At 38.6% G+C, this 17,920-nt stretch overlaps 1 long non-coding RNA gene across 1 annotated transcript; it reads right to left on the bottom strand.

Annotated features, from left to right (window-relative positions):
- Window positions 1-1,533: 1,533 nt before the first annotated feature.
- LOC309615219 lies at window positions 1,534-17,546 on the bottom strand. The gene is made up of 2 exons (XR_014236642.1): window positions 15,788-17,546; window positions 1,534-15,451 (listed from the first exon to the last, which is right to left on the bottom strand). It is a non-coding gene; the product is annotated as an uncharacterized lncRNA (long non-coding RNA).
- Window positions 17,547-17,920: the final 374 nt, after the last annotated feature.

Raw genomic sequence — 17,920 nt, 5'->3', positions numbered from 1 at the left:
AACTCAGGTTGCACAGGGGCTCTCTTGGTAAAAGCCTGCTGAAGATGAAATTACAATAGAAAATTCAAGATTCACACTAAGTCCCAAGCAGAATAAATAAAAATTAAATCCACACCTTGACATGTTGTAGGAAATTTCAAAACACCGAAGAGTCTGAGAGAGAGAGAACAGTTTACCTACAAAAGAACAACACTTAGGCTGGTAGCAAAAGCAACAATAGAAACTAGAAACTAATGGAATCATATCTTCAAAGTGCAGAGAGAAAAATAACTGCCAACCTGGTTTACCTATCATGGTAGAGAAACAGTGAAATACAGACATTTCCAGGCATAAGAGAGAGCCCCCCACCAAGGAGCTTTACTGAAGGGACTAGTAAAAAGTATGATTAGAAGGACACAACTCAGAAAGAGAGAGTAGCACTCAAAAAGCAATGGTGGGGCTTCCCTGGTGGTGCCGTGGTTAAGAATCAGCCTGCCAATGCAGGGGACACGGGTTCAAGCCCTGGTCCGGGAAGATCCCACATGCCGCGGAGCAACTAAGCCCGTGCTCCACAACTACTGAGCCTGAGCTCTAGAGCCTGCAAGCCACAACTACTGCACCCACGTGCCACAACTACTGAAGCCCGCGTGCCTAGAGCCTGTGCTCTGCAACAAGAGAAGCCACGACAATGAAAAGCCCGCGCACTGCAATGAAGAGTAGCCCCCCGCTCGCCGCAACTAGAGAAAGCGCACAGGCAGCAATGAAGACCCAACGCAGCCAAAAGTAAATAAATAAATACATTAAAAAAAAAAAAAGCAATGGTGAACGGAGAAATCAGTAAACATAGGGGAAAATCCAAACAAGTATATAAAATAAGAACAATAATAGCAACTATTTGGGGAGTATAAAAATATAAAATAAGATATATTTATATCTTATATATAAAATAAGAGCATATAAAATAAGAACAATAATAGCAACTATTTGGGGAGTATAAAAAAGTGAGACTAAAACATTGGGCAATATGTAAGCCGAGGGCAGAACGATCAGGGTGAAGTCGCTCTACCGTCCTTATCTGCTTTAGGAGAGGGAGAAAGATGTGGCAGTGTTTATGGACTTAGACTTTGCCAAATTCCATATGCTTAATTAAAAATTTAAGAGTAACCAGGAAAATAATAGAAATTGAACAAATGATTCTTAAATCAGAAGAGAAGAAAATGGATAGTGGTCTCAGAGAGGAGACAGGCAATTCCACCAGAGCAGATATGGAAGGAATTTCCCACCCACACTGGCCAGTGCTCATGGAGAAATCCAGGCCCAAGACAAGAGAAAACCTGTTCTTTGATGAGAATGTATCCAGAGTGGGTCTACAAAGAGACCAAGGTCAGTGGAATTCAGGGAATCTGAGAAGCTCAGGGGTTAAGGGTGGGATAAATGGATATTTAGTGAGCAGGTTGTCCAGGAAAGTTGTTTCTCTAAGCTGTTTACATACTTAACGCTTGAATTTTATGTGTTCTATACTGTTTTCTATCGATTAAACTTTAAAAAATAGCATTTATTTCTGATTTTTTTTTTTTTTTATGTCTGTGTTGGGTCTTCGTTTCTGTGCGAGGGCTTTCTCTAGTTGCGGCAAGCGGGGGCCCCTCTTCAACGCGGTGCGCGGGCCTCTCACTATCGCGGCCTCTCTTGTTGCGGAGCACAGGCTCCAGACGCGCAGGCTCAGTAATTGTGGCTCACGGGCCCAGTTGCTCCGCGGCATGTGGGATCTTCCCAGACCAGGGCTCGAACCCGTGTCCCCTGCATTGGCAGGCAGATTCTCAACCACTGCGCCACCAGGGAAGCCCCTTATTTCTGATTTTAAAACAATATATGTTTAAAATTCAGAAAGTGCCAAGAATTCAACTTCTTAATACAATTATATGGTTAGTGCATCCCTACTACATTTCAGGTGCTATAAATACCAACTCAGCTAGAGGTCCTTGAAAACCTCCCCCTTTTGGAACTTTGTATTCAGAGGTGCTGTGAGAGGAGATTCCTGCCGTAAGTCACAGTATCTCTGAAGATCCATTCCTCTCTCTTCCACTGTGAGTGGAAATGCAGAAAAAAACAGGGTATTTACTCAGAAAAAGAGGCTGGAGCCATCTCCTAAAACCCAAGTATTTGGAACAAGAAATCAAATTCACAAATGCAGAGAGCCCTTTCCATGTTCAAATTGCCCAAGGAAGGCTAAGTAAAAACATGACCTTATTCACACAGTCTTTTATAAGTGTGTGTTTTGTTAAATATACCAGTTTCATGCTTGATTTTCCCCCCTTATTACTGTTGAACAACAGTTATATGCTAGGTCATTTGTGGTCCATTTATCCCTTGATTTGTTCATTTTTCCTATTGGACATTTTGCTACCCATGGGAGTGATTAGCAATGACATTATTTGCTGAATTAAACATCAAGACATATTACATAAAACCCAGATATCCAAAATCGCTTAAAAATGTTTTAAGATCCCATACCCCACATCCCCAGATGTCAACAGCTGCCGCCTGCAGATGGAACACACACTCCCAGGTGGTCCCTCTCCACATTTCCCCTTGTTCTTATACCAGGCCACCCTCATTTACTGTGTCCTCTGCCTGGCCCCTGTAGGCCTCTGACATTGACACGACTCTAATCTTTTATTTCCTGTCCTGACTTAAACTGCCTAAAATAACTCCTCAACAACCCAATACTTATGGTAAAAGTCTTATTTAAATCCACACAAGTCATAAAATGTCAAAAATCTAAAATCCTCTACTATGGGTAACATTTCATTTTCACCTAGTTACCAAGGTTACACTATCAAATATTTTTATCCTCAATATTAACTATCAATCCAGGAATTATACAAGTTGTCAGTTTGCAATTATCCTAACATCTCTTTCTAGATATTCCTGCCTCTGTTTCCTATTAGTGAAAAAAATCCCTCCTAACCACGTCCTGCCTCAAACCACATAATGTCACAAGACAGCATCTGAAATTATAATTGTTTCAATATCCTTAATCTTCAGCAACTTCAATAACTCTCCAAAATATAATGTAATAAGGGAATTAACTTTTATATCTTTTGGTCAGTTTGCTTTGAACCACAAAGGAGAGCTCTTTCTGGGCTTTTGGTTCTGATGTATTTCAGAAAGTTAGTTAGTTACATAGTTAGTTTTAAAATTCTTAACACTACAACTCTGTAATTTTCTTATGCAATTATCTACTTACAACAGGTTTCATGCAAAAAGACATGTAACCAGTATCTAGTTTTATACTGCTGGCCTATTTGTTTTAGTCAGAGTTTGGCAGACTTTGTAGAACAAAATGAAACCTCACCCTAAAACTTTTAACACCTAAATAGTCAAAATACACTAGATTTTTGCTCTGCCAAAAATCTCCGTGCTAATGTACTAATGCAATTGAGCTGTGGGAAAGAATATACGCAACTTTTTCTCAAAGGGATTCAGAAGTGATTTAAAATTAATCTCTCATCAATGATTAGAAAAGAATCTCTCAAGAAGAATTCCTCAAAAGCACATAGAAATTTTTCATGACCCTCTGCAGGGTATAAAACAGTATTTAAAAAGTCATTGAGTATAATTGGAATTTACTTTTGAGCAGGCTGTTACCTACAATCTAGAAAACTGTATTTCCAAGTTAGTGATGACAAATTTCAAAGGCCTTTTCCTATTGCCTCAAAATTCTTACTTTGCTCTTCTCTCTCAATTTTTATTTCTACCTTCTTCAACTTCCCCTTATCTTTTCTTTTCTCAACTTTCTCTCTAAAAAATGTGTAGGTCCTCTCAGACCGTCCGGTTCCTTCTCATTGTACGAGAGTACAATACAGTGACAAAATAGCACATCAGTTATTCACCAAAATGTTGGGGGAAATGTTCTGCTATATTACAAAACACAACTTTACTTTAGGAAACTACTTATAATTAATACATCTTTTTGTCATTCATAAAATTGTATATATTTTTGTCAGTTTGTAAAGTGGCAGTTAAAATGAAAATTAGAAAGGAGATCTAAAAGGCAGCTGGTAGTGGGCATGAAATTAGCATCAGCAATCACTAACAGGCACTTTATTTTTTTTGGCACTAACTCTGGTTTATCACTGGACTTACCACTCCCTGTTACTTACACCAGCCCATGTCACTCCCTTTCTCATGATTTTCTTATTTAGGTTACCTGCCTCACCCCAAAAGCATTTCAGTTTGCAGCCTCAGAAACAGTAAAAACCTGAAATGCTGAAGGCAGGAATGTAATTCAAGGACTGGGCAGTGGGGAAATTATTTCAGGTCCTATCCAACTTGGAAACTGAAAATTCTGGTGAAAATGCATACCATCCAATGAAACTATCTCACATGTACAACATAGGGAGCTGAAGATGGAGAAGCACAGGAAAGGAAAGCCCCCCCAAACCCCCCGCCCCAGGATAACAGGCATTATTCTGCAGAGAGCTTATAGTGAAAGACAGCAGTGCACACACCTAGTATAACCAGTGACAACAGGAGCCTAGAACTTTAGGAAAGCAGTTGATGATTCGCTGGTTTACAGGAGAAACTCTCTTATCAGAGGCAATCAGGATTGATAATTTGTCTGTTAATAAAAAATTTGCTTAGAGCATGGAATCTTTAAAAAATGACATAGATACCTTATCCATTTTGTTTTAACTTAAAACATATAAACACCAGTCTTTCAAATGCAGGGGCAAATTTATACGGCTAACTTAAAACTCCGTATACTTAACATCAGTCCTTAAATGTAGAGCTAAGTTCTTTTCGTTTAGTATAGATCAATGGATTTCTGAGTTGTCTTTCCTACGTAAGCCATGCCCATCATGTATTGCCCTCAATTTCTAGTTTGGGCGCTGTTAAAGTGGAGTGAAGCCTCTAGGGCATTTGTGAAGCAGATGGAATGTATTTTTCTGCAGATTTTTACAGTCTTCTTTCCAATCTTTTACAATTGTCGTGGTCACATCACATTCAAAAACAGCTTTTTTTCAGCAACTCATCTTACCAATTTTTTTCAAAGTAATAAATTTAGTTTTCAAAAGTGTATTCATTTCCTAGTGCGGCTGTAACAAATTATCACCACCTGAGTTGCTTAACACAAGACCCATTAACTATCTCAGATGTCTTTGGTCAGAGTTCAGTAAGCTCTGCGTAGGGTCCCACAAGGCTGAAATCGAGGTGTTGGCCAGAGCTTCGTTCCTGACTGGAGGCTTTTACAGGAGAATCACTTCCAGAATCATTTGGGTTATTGGCAGAATTGATTCCTGTGAGGTTGTAGGACTGACGTCCCTGTTTCCTGGTGGTCCTTTGGCCAGGATCATTCTCATCTTCTAAAGGCTGCCCACATTCCTCAGCTCTTGACGTCTTTCCTCAGTCTTCAACGCCAGCAATGGCGGGGGAGTTCTCACACTTCTGATCTTTCTGCTCTCCCCTTATACCTGACTCTTCTGCTTTTAAGGGTTCATGTGATTATTTTGGACCTATCTGGAAAATCCAGGATAACCTCCCTATTTTAAGGTCAGCTGATTAATCATTTTAATTCCATCTGTGAAGTCCCTATAAAACAGTACCTAGATTAGTGTTTGAATAACCAGGGGATGAGAATCTTGGGGGAAATCTTTAGAATTCTGCCTATTCTAAACAGAATCAACAGCTCTTCTGCTTCACACTCATATTTCGCCAAATTAAGAAATATTTGATTAAATATTTAAAATAACAAGCACAAGTGGCAAAAAGCAATTTGGGGACAAAAAAACAATGAAATAACTCAATTTGTGGGAATGGAAGTATGTGATTGTACCAGAGAATAGCCTACTAGCCATAAGCGTGCAGTATACCATAAACATTTGTCAGTAAGTTTTCCTGAGAGATGGTGAGTATTGGTCAGTTAAATGTAAGTTGGTTAGAAGAGTTCTACTGTAATAAATGAAAGGAGAAAAGCCATGTGATCATTTTGATAGACACTGATTGGAAGCTCTGAATGGTTGGGGAGTGTTCTGATGGCATTTTCTGAAGAGTAATTGGATGGGGTCCCAGCCTCTTTTTGGCAACCCTCTCAGATTAAAGTGTCTGAAATTTCTTCTTTGTGGCTGATCACTTTCTCTGGAGGGTAATCTTCCAGAACTGTCTGAGGTGGAGCTGGTAATAGGAAAAAGCCCAACATCCAGTGCTATGAGAGCCAAGCTTGGGAATGGGGCCAGTGGTTCAGAATGTAGACTTTTACATTTTTTCTGCCACTGTTTGCAGCCTGTACTTCATCCTGTGTCCTCATGCCAGTTTCTTGAGTTCTGCTGGTTCATATTGTGTGTCCTGCCTGAAAGTACCTCTCTCCTCTCTGCTGGGTCTTACACTCCACCATATGCTTTACAGCTTTGAAATTTTTCTTTTCTCTTCTCTCTGTTTCTGCAACATCTGGAACATATGTCCCCTTACTTGGCACTTAGTGCACTTTTCAAAATGTCTACACATGATTTGGACATTTTACCAATTTTATCAGGAATGTAACTTGACACTTCCTTCATATCATATTATTAAAACTATTGTACTGGGGACTTCCCTGGTGGTGCAGTGGTTAAGAATCCGCCTGCCAATGCAGAGGACATGGGTTCAAGCCCTGGTCCGGGAAGATCCCACATGCTGTGGAGCAACTAAGCCTATGAGCCACAACTACTGAGCCTGTGCTCTAGAGCCTGCGAGCTACAACTACTGAGCCTGCGTGCCACAACTACGGAAGCCCGCACACCCTAGAGCCTGTGCTCTGCAACAAGAGAAGCCACTGCAATGAGAAGCCCGAGCACCACAACGAAGAGTAGCCCTCGCTCGCCACAATTAGAGAAAGCCCGTGCGCAGCACTAAAGACCCAACACAGCCAAAAATAAATAAATAATATTAAAAATATATATATTGTACTTAGTTTGGGGACTGTAAATACAAATTTTTTTCCTACATAAACATCAGCCCCCAAAAGTCTTTCATCGTTATGTACTTATGTATTATGACACTTGGATATTAAAAATCAAGAAGCATTTTATTGATAAAACATTGACTAGAGAGGCATTTTGTAGGACATACTTGCTTCATGAGAAGAAAATTTCTTCCACTCAAAGGAAAGCAGGAAAAAAGAAAGAAGAAAAGACGAAAGTAGAAATGCCATGTAAGAAACAAATCCTAATATAATATTAAGTAAAATACATGTAAATGCTAAAGTTACTGTATTAGAGTTCGACAGGGAAACAGAACAAAAAGGATAGATAGATAAACTATCTCTGTATAGAGACTAGAGAGAGATGTTAGATAGATTGATTGTAAGGACTTGGCTCACATGATTATGGAGGCTGACAAGTCCCTAGATCTGCAGTCAGCCATCTAGAGACCCAGGAGAGCCGCAACTAGAAAAAGCCCGCGAGCAGCAACGAAGGCCCAACACAGCCAAAAATAATAAAAATAAATAAATAAATAAAACAGAAAGGCATAGAAAAGTTAGAAATAGAAGGATAGAAAAAGATATACCAGGCAAAAATTAAAAATTAAAAGAAAGCTGAGGTAGCAATCTTAATACCTGAAAAACTAAAATTCAAGTAAAAAGTAGAATTAAAGTTAGTGAGGGATAATATATACTAATAAATACAAAATGATATAACCATGTACACATAAGCACTTAATAAAACAGTCTCAAATATATATTAAATCACAACTGACAGAAATAGATACATTAATTATAGTTGGAGATTTTAACTGACAGATCAAGCAGATAAAAAATAATAGAGATGTGGGAATTTCTGAAAATATAATTAATAAGCTTGAGCTGACCGAAAAAAGTAGGAGAATGAGATATTTAGCACAATATCATTTGTATAAATTAAAAAATAAGTTCACAGAGAATAATGATACATTATTTTACTGGGATACATACAAATAGAAGGATATACATCATCCCATACAGTAAATTGGTTGCCCGGTGGAAGGAGAGGGAGAGAAGTGAGGAATGGGGATAAATACATTTAAGAAAACAAGACAGAGGGCTTACATGAACCAATAGTGACAGAAATATTAGCTCAGGTCTTTAAAAAATTATGACAACACCCCCATACCCATAACTCTTCTTACCCCGCCCAAAGGAAACAGCCCTATATATGAAGTCCCAAACAGTTAAAAATGAGTTGAGGTTTCTGTTTCAAAATAGCGAACAATGATGAGAATTTCTAAAAATTTTTCGAGACAAAAACCAGGAAATGGGGTGGTAACTGATGAAGCAGAGTGTAGGAAACTGTTTCTTGACATTCCTAAGAAGTGGCCTGCAATGAGGAGGGAGCTGATTTGCCTATAGAAACTCAGAGAGGTTCAGGACTCAAAGACTCAACAAAGGCAGGTAGTACAGAGGGCAGAAATGAAGTGTGGCAGAAAACAGGAGTCTGTCTTTGGAAGAGTCACCTTACCTGCCCTTGGTCACAGGCTGCCTACTGTTTACTCCCAAGGTTAAAGTAAATAGGGAGGGACTTCTCTAAGGAAATTGACCAACCTGCCAGGAGACAACAAGATAACAATGCAGGAGCCCTGCATTTTAATGTCCCCAAGCAAATTGGCTGATCTCCAACTGCTCACCTGAAAACAAAGCCTGTCATTCAACAAGCCCATCCATATAGCCAAGCTCCCAAGGAACAGGCTTTACTATTGCCTCATTTTTAAATATAAATGAGCAACCAAGAATCACTAGACACTGGAGAAAAGACTGTAACAAGAAAAAAGAAGGACCAAATTAAACAGAGAAATCAATCCTACAAGAGACAAATAATTCAGAGAATCGTGGACAACTTAAAAAAATACCCTTTCGGGCTTCCCTGGTGGCACAGCAGTTGGGAGTCCGCCTGCCAATGCAGGGGACGGGGGTTCGAGCCCTGGTCTGGGAGGATCCCACGTGCCACCGAGCAGCTAGGCCTGTGCGCCACAGCTGCTGAGCCAGCGGTCTGGAGCCTGCGTGCCTGGGGCCCATGCTCCACTGCAGGAGGGGTCATCACAATGAGAAGCCCACGCACCACAACGAAGAGTAGCCCCCGCCCGCAGCAACTAGAGAAAGCCTGTGTGCAGCAACAGGGACCCAACGCAGCCAAAAATAAATAAATAAACATTTTTAAAAATACCCTTTTGTATATTCAGAAATATCTGAAAAATTAAAATTCCACCTCTAAAACAAAAAAAGGATGTTGTAAATATGGTAGAATTACAGAATAAGAAAGAAGTCTTGGAAATTTAAAATGATTGTCAAATTTTAAAAATTCAACAGAAGGAAGATAAAGTTGAAGAAATCTCCCAGAAAGTATAACAAATAAACAGAGAGGTGGAAAATACGAGAGTAATGAGGCCTTACATTAAACTAATGTAATTAATTAGAATTACAGAAAAAGAGAACAGAAACAAAGGAGTAGAAATGAAGAAATTATGAGAAAAAAATTGATTTTTCCTTATTTCTTATACAAGTGGACAATCTAAGTTTGCAACTAATGACTGTAATTTCAACATGAATGTTGGTTAATATTTTTCTTTATATTAATGAGTAAGACAAAAGTGAAATAATGAAGACGTATGTCTGAACTTATTTGTCAATGATGTGAGCAACTTCGCTGAACTGGATAATAGTTTTCAAATATTGAAAGACTATTTCCTCATTTTTCTGTTCTATTTACAACATAATGGCTACAGACGTGATGTACTTTTAAGTTCAATCTGAATTATTAATATTTTCTCCATTACTTTCCTAAGTCTAGAAAAATCAATAAAACTCAAGCCCCGACTTCTAACGTTTGTCCACTTCTGTGGTGCAAATGAAATCAGCCACCATGGCCCATTTCAGACTACCAACATGATGTCACTGAATGCAGAGTTGGGGAGAGACATGTAGTAATATATATATATATAAAAAATATATATCTGTATATGTTATATATTTCCGTCACACAGATACAATGTGCATAAATAACCTCAAGAGCATGGATAACAGTTAAATATAGTAAAATAATTAGGAAGTTTTGAGTATCCTTTTTATATAATTTATTTAATCTTAAGTTTCTATAATGTAATTTTTATTGATGGCTGTGTTTAACAACTAGGTCACAAATTCCTGGAAATAAGAACTCAGCTCTCAGAGATGATTTGCACAGACTCCAGCACACGGCTGGAACACACCCACACAACCAGTCCCAGGGGCAAAAGACCTTACTAATACACCAAAAGCCCTCTCCTGCCCTTTCTGGGCACTGCCACCCTTAAGGGTAACCACTATTCTGACTTCACAGGGTGTAATTTTGAGGCAAAGAATTTTATTTGTCTAAGTTCTAAAAACGATTTGAATGTTTTTCAGTGTTTCTAAGTGCTATAGCAACAAACAAAAGACAACCATAACAATCAATGAACATTTAAAATCCATTTAAAATTGTGTTTTAATTGTGTTTTTTATTGCCTTTAATTATGTTTCACAGAATACCTTGCTTCTTTTTCTATTTCGCATCTTTTTAAAAAGTTTGTTTTATACACAACCCAATCAAAAAAGGGCAGAAGACCTAAATAGACATTTCTCCAAAGAAGACATACAGATGGCCAATAGGTACGTAAAGAAATGCTCAATATTGCTAATTATTAGAGAAATGCAAATCAAAACTAAAATGAGCTACCACTTCACACTGGTCAGAATGGCCATCATTAAAAAGGCTACAAAGAGCAAATGCTGGAAGAGGGTGTAGAGAAAAGGGAACCCTACTACACTGTTGGTGGGAATGTAAGTTGGTGTAGCCACTATGGAAAACAGTATGGAGGTTCCTCAGAAAACTAAAAATAGAGTTGCCATATGATCCAGCAATCCCACTCCTGGGCATATATCCAGACAAAACTATAATTCAGAAAGATACACGCACCCCTATGTTCATAGCAGCTCTATTCACAACAGCCAAGACATGGAAGCAACCTAAATATCCATTAACAGATAAATGGGCAAAGAAGATGTGGTACATGTATACAATGGAATATTACTCATCCATAAAAAAGAATGAACTAATGCCATTTGCAGCAACATGGATGGAACTAGAGATGATCATACTAAGTGAAGTAAGTCAGAAAGAGAAAGACAAATACCATACGGTATCACTTATATCTAGAATCTAAAGTATGGCACAAGTGAACCTATCTACAAAACATAAACAGACTCACAGACATAGAGAACAGACTTGTGGTTGCCAAGGGGGCAGGGGGTGGGGAAGGGAGGGACCGAGAATTTGGGATGAGTAGATGCAAACTATTACATATAGAATGGATAAACAACAAGGTCCTACTGTATAGCACAGGGAACTATATTCAATATCCTGGGATAAATCATAATGAAAAAGAATATTAAAAAAAGTATATATGTGTATAACTGAGTCACTTTGTTGTACAGCAGAAATTAACATAACATTGTAAATCAACTATACTTCAATAAAAAATAAATTAAAATAAATAAATAAAATAAAATTAGCATAAAGTGTAAACAAAAATAAAGTTTGTGTTATTCATCTTTGTTTTCCAACATGAATCCTCAGTCTATATTTGAGATATCTGCTTTTCACTTTGGTTACCATGTACATCAGCTATTGGTTAGACTCAGAGTGCAACCGTTGTGCAAGAAATGGGTGTCCAGGCCCAAAAGGACATTGAGACTTTATGAAGCAAGGAATAACACCTGTCAGGGAGCTCTTCCTTGGAACCTGGCACCATAAGCCCTAGTGGACATTTCTGTGTTCCCAGTCCTCACTAAGAGGTGTCATTAGCAGACAACAGTGGCCATTTAAGGTGGTTACATTGCCATTCCTCCTCAGTGTTTCTGTAAGGGTAATACACTATCAATTTCATTGGCTTTGAGATTTTGATTTGCATGTGAAATGGTTCATGTTGTCTCAAGCTCATCTCTGAAAGTTCTTAACTCTATAATTGCTTGTGAAACCATTCTCTGGACCCCTGTGATGTCCCTGCCACTTATTTGTGGATCTGTGGCAAATAAGGACATGATATTTTGCTACTAAGTTTTGCTTTCTTTCTTTCTAGCTCCTTTTGTAATCCTGTCATTTCTTCTCTGAAATCATTGCCAAATGCATTTGAAAACATACTTTAAAATCTACTGTCTCCTCAAAGGAGAAAACTACGAACTCCCCTTCTAACTATTGAATAATAAAATACATAAGCTTTTATAAAAAACTCATACACTAAAAACCAGGCTTTTGCCTAAGTGGGTATCATTCGGTTTCTGGAAGAACTGTGTAAATATAATGTAGGGCAAGGATGGGGCAGTGGTGGAGATGGGGGTGCAGTGAGCATGGGCCTACCCAACATTCCAGAGGGAACAATAATTATACCTCTCAAACCAGCTATGTAAATTATAAAATGTAAGTCATGGTCCTATTTGTCTTGTGAAAATATAAAAATATCCAACTTTTCATGTAGACAAAAAGAAAAAAAATCAAAGAAAAACTAGGGACACCTTATGGACTGAATGTTTGTGTCCACCCAAAATTAACATGCTGAAATTCTACCTCCCAATGTGATAGTATTAGGAGGTCGGGCCTTTGGGAGGTAATTCAGGTTAGATGGGATCATAAGGGTGAAGACCTCATGAATGGCATTAGTGCCCTTATACAAGTCACAAAAGAGCCTGCTTCCCCTCTCAGCTCTCTGTCAAGTGAGGACACCATGAGAAAATGGCCATCAATGAACCAAGAAGTGTGTTCTCACCAGACACTGAATCGAATGGTACCATGATCTTGGACTTTCAGCCTTCAGAACTGTGATAAATAAATTTCTGTTGTTTATAGCCATCTATGATATTTTTGTTATAGCAGCCTGAATGGACTCAGATGGGACACTATTGAGCATCTCACCTCAAACAATGGTGAGACCTGGCATCATTCTGCAGTTGATGTTTTGCCTGTGTCCTCATGTGGACTTATTTGTTCCTGTCAACACTGTACAGTCTGCAAGGCTTGGTACATACATTGTGTTGTTGTTATTCTTCTTTAGCAGTGTGATTGTTTCATCTGTGGTCAGTTGTGTGTATGCCTGTGTGAGTTTTGTTTGTTTTGGAACTGTGGTTATTTTAAAACATTGTCAGAACAAAAGTCTGTTATAATCATTTACAAGATATGCTAATATTCCATTGTAAATTGAAGAACAACACCAAAGACAGCAACATGTAATAGAGGGCTTTATCGTCACCAATAATTAATCAGCGTTCATCTACTGGCCAGAGAATGAGTCAGCTTCCACTTGGGATCCTGCATATAGTTTGAAGTTCATGAAATTACATGATTGGCAGTATCAACACAAATTTACCTGAAGATTACAAAACATCCCAGGTAAACTGCAAAGCTTTAAGAAAATTGTTCAATGGTTGGAATACACTGTTACAAAGAATGCAATAGTCTGTTACTTATAGTTATTGGTCTCACTTAAAAAAATCAGTCACGAAGAATTTCAGATGGAAAACAGCTTTGAAAAATTTTAGGAAGCACTGAAAAATTTCAGAAAGCATGAAAAAGTTGAAAAAATTTGAAGACATTGTAACTCAAGAGTGAATATTGATTTTTGTGGTAAAACCATTGATAATAGATTACCTTCACTCATTCAAGACAAGTTGAAAAGAGTGTAATGTACCTGACATTCTCAAGTAAAAATATTTTATTTTTCTTGGAAAATAGCACTTACTTTTAGGAGCTTATTTTATCTGTATATAAAAGCAATTTTTTAGCACTCATGAGTTGATTTCTATAATTGTATAAATTCACAATCATTGGAATGATAAAGACAGGATAATTGCAAGACATGATAAAAAGATCATTTTACTCAGCTTGTTCCAATTCTATTTTACAAGAAAACTGATGGTGGAAAGAGAAAACAGCTATTGATTTATGCAAGGTGATCACAGGAAACATCAAAGTCTACATTTAAAGAGTTTCATTCACGATAAAGACATGGCCAAGACTAGCTCTCCATGGTTATCAAGTTATTTGCAGTAAATCAGAGTCAGTATGAATAGAATGCAAGATTATGCCTATGATACTGTATATGGAAGTTTAACCAAATGGAAAGTTAACAGAGAATTGCAGTGAAGTGTAAGTAAGAAAAGCCAAGGCCATTTCCCCATGTGCCCGTGCCATGCTCATTCTCTAGATTAGTCATATGAGTCTGGAGGGAAATGAAAGAACATCACAATTTTCTGAATCCTGTTGATTCTTTGTTTTTTACTACTCATGTATCTGTGAAAATATTGGCAATATAAAAAGACATAAATGCAGCGGAAAGTGTAACACATAGGAAGCTATGTGATTCTTTTTAAACCTGTAGAAATGCATATCATCGTTCATTATCAGTAGTGAGGAACTTCTGGAGATTTCTGGAAGATGCAAAAAGCTTTTGCAGTTGTCTCTTTGATTACACAGGTAATTAGTGAATGGAGCCGTTTGCTGGTATAAATTTCCAAATTTTTCCTGCCACTTGCTTCAACTGTCTTATCACATGCTAAGTGAGCATGTGGTTGGGTAACATATCATTGTCACTGTTGCCATTTTAGGATTTCTAAAATTGTTTACCACTAATGAGAATTAAGTAAAATATAATCTATCATTTTGAATAAAAATATCTGCCTTTGCTTTTGTTATGTCTAGCTTAAATTGGAAATGTTGAAAGAAATAAATCACAGTACGAACAAATATTTGTGCTTTTTGGGTTTACTTTATTGCTGAGTGCAATCAGATATCAAGTCTTGGTGCTCTGGATGAGGCAGGATTCTGCCAATGTAAACCTGAGGCCAGCGAAGCTGACGGAGCACCTGACACTTCTACATCCTAAAATATATCTCAGACAGTGTGGATTCATGAGAAGAATCCTGTTTTGGAAATACCAGAATCTTATCAAATGGATTCATCTCAAATCAGAAGTCTTATTTTGAAGTATCCTGCAAGATCGCTCATCCAAAGATATTGCTCATGCCAAACCAAAGAATCCCCATGGGACTGGAGAGACCTTGGTAAAGCCACATGCCCTGAAATTGGTCCATAGGGGGCTTGAAGCTGAGGTGGAATATGTCAGTTGATGACCACACTCCAAAATGTGTAATATTCTTTGCTTGTATTTTGAAGCAGATCTTTGAATAATTGAAAGTGATAACATTTCTCTTTGGCATGGAAAAGAATGAACTACAAACATTTCTCTGTGACCTTCTGGGTTTTGTTCATTATTACTGACCAGTGCCTTCAGAGGAAAAAAACATGTTTTCTGAGCCCATTTTTGAAAATATAGATACCACTAACTCCTTTAAAACTGTGAAAAGACTTTGCCAAGCAAACTTGGATGAAAAGAAGACTCCCATCTCAGGTTCTAGGAGGTACCTCGGGAAGCTCAGCTGCCCATTTGGTCACACTGCCTTTTATTTTTTACTTTATTATTATTTTTTTTTAATTTTTATTTATTTATTTATTTATTTATTTATGGCTGTGTTGGGTCTTCGTTTCTGTGCGAGGGCTTTCTCTAGTTGTGGCAAGCGGGGGCCACTCTTCATCGCGGTGCGCGGGCCTCTCATTATTGCGGCCTCTCTTGTTGCGGAGCACAGGCTCCAGACGCGCAGGCTCAGCAGTTGTGGCTCACGGGCCTAGTTGCTCCGTGGCATGTGAGATCTTCCCAGACCAGGGCTCGAACCCGTGTGCCCTGCATTGGCAGGTGGACTCTCAACCACTGCGCCACCAGGGAAGCCCGACACTACCTTTTAGAAGAAAGCAGCTCTGCATGTTGGCCAGCAGTTTGGCATCAATGCCAAAGACCCTGGGAACAGCCTTGCCTAAGCTCTGAATATCTTCATCTTCCTCCAAACCAGTGCCTTGAATCACCACCTTTTCAAGAGATTTTGTCAAATAATAACAGAATATTATCGACCATATAGAATAAGACAGGTCATGAAGTGCTTATTGAACTCAAAGCAGAAGCTGTGTGTGCACTTAAGAGGAAGATAAAAGGAAAGCAAGTTCTCCAAGCAATTCTACTGAGAGGAGTTTGCTCACAATTTGGTTCATTAGGCAGATAGTTTCAGTAAATATAGTGAATGAGGTAGATCCTTCCGTTCAAGGTCCTAGAGTCACCAACCTCATTCTTCTGAAAAACAAAACAAACAAAAACTACAAGGTCTTTTGGCCAAGCCTATACACTTAGGAGAATAACTTGGAGGGATGAAGCTTCAGACTTTCAGTTATATATATAATATATAACTGAAGCAAATGCTTCTACAGGCTGGCATTGAGAGTGACAAAGGAGAAGCTTTTCCAAAAGCTTCAGTCAGAAAACTGTAGTGACCTGAAAGCCCTCAGAATACTTTTGAATGTTACTTCTGCTCAAATTATCTTCAAGTGGAAAGTAAATCTGTAATCCTTTCCTTGTTGACAGCTGGCAGTAGGGAAGTAGGCTTTGCCAAAAATGACTTCAATGACTTGGGAACAAAGGAAATGAAGTAACATGAATTCAACTTGAAGAGTGGTAGAAAATCTGGTGTTTGAGATCCCAGCTCATCCTTACCTGGCCACAATTCTATTTGCTACCATAGACTTGAGTGAATCAGGGTTTCAACCTTCCTGTCCATCAAAGCAAAAGTTAAAGTCAATTGTATGATACTGTTTGTCTCATCTTTTTAAAAACCACACAACTTCTTATTAAACCAAAGAAGCCTGCCTAGAGGCAGTGGTGGGAAAGTAGCTGTGGTAGGCAGAATTCTAAGATGACCCCCAAGTATTCCAGCCCCTGGTGTGTACACAGTTTGTATAATCTCCTCCCCTTGAGTGCAGGGGAGTGACTGTGATGGGATATCACTCCCATGATTAGGTTTCTAATCAGCTGTTTTTGAGTTAATCCAAAGGGAGACGATCCAGCTGGGTCAGACCTTATCAGGTGAGTCTTTAAAAGCGACTGAGCCCTTTAGAATGTCAGAGACACATGCTCCTGCTAATCTGGAAGCACGTAAACATCCGTGCCAAGAACTGCCTATAAAGGCCGTGTGGCAAGGAACTGCAGGCAGCATCCAGGAGCTGAGAATGGTCTCTGGACGACAGTTATCCAGAAAACAGGGACCTCAATCCTATAATGGAATTCTGTCAACAATCTGAATGGGCCTTGAAGGGTACCCCAAGCCTTAGATGACAACTGCAGCATTCTCAGCTTTACTGTGCCCAGACTTCTGACCGACAGAAACCTTGAAATAATAAATGGGGGCTGTCTTTTTGGAAAAACAAAGAACAAAATAAACAAACAAAATAAACCAAAGGAGCAGCATCTTATTACAATTACTTTCAAGCAGAATAAACTTATTTTTTATTCTATGTGTGCACAACTTTTATTTATTGTAATTTTTTTCAAGAAGAGGACATTAAGTTTACTCGAAAACCCAAATTAGAAAAGCTTGGGACTTCCCTACTGGTCCAGTGGTAAAGAATCTGCCTTCCAGGGCAGGGGATGTGGGTTTGATCCCTGGTTGGGCAACTAAGCCCACATGTCACAAACTACAGAGCCCATGCGCTCTGGAGCCCATGGGCCCTGGAGCATGCATGCCCTAACTAAAGAGAAGCTCGCCTGCTGCAGCGAAGAACCTGCATGCCACAACTAAGACCAGGTACAGCCAAAAATAATAAATAAATAAATTAAATTAAATTAATATATTAAAAAAAAGACTTCAGAGACATATCAGACAATTGCAATATAAAAACAAAAAAGAGACCAGAGGGCAGACAGCAGAAGCAAGAAGAATTACAATCCTGCAGCCTGTGGAACAAAAACCACATTCACAGAAAGATAGACAAGATGAAAAGGCAGAGGGCTATGTACCAGATGAAGGAACAAGATAAAACCACAGAAA

This window comes from Balaenoptera borealis, assembly GCF_965194805.1.
Source record: "Balaenoptera borealis genome assembly, chromosome: 17".
Taxonomy (NCBI): Eukaryota; Metazoa; Chordata; class Mammalia; order Artiodactyla; family Balaenopteridae; genus Balaenoptera; species Balaenoptera borealis.
This window is presented reverse-complemented; position numbering and strand designations above follow the sequence as displayed.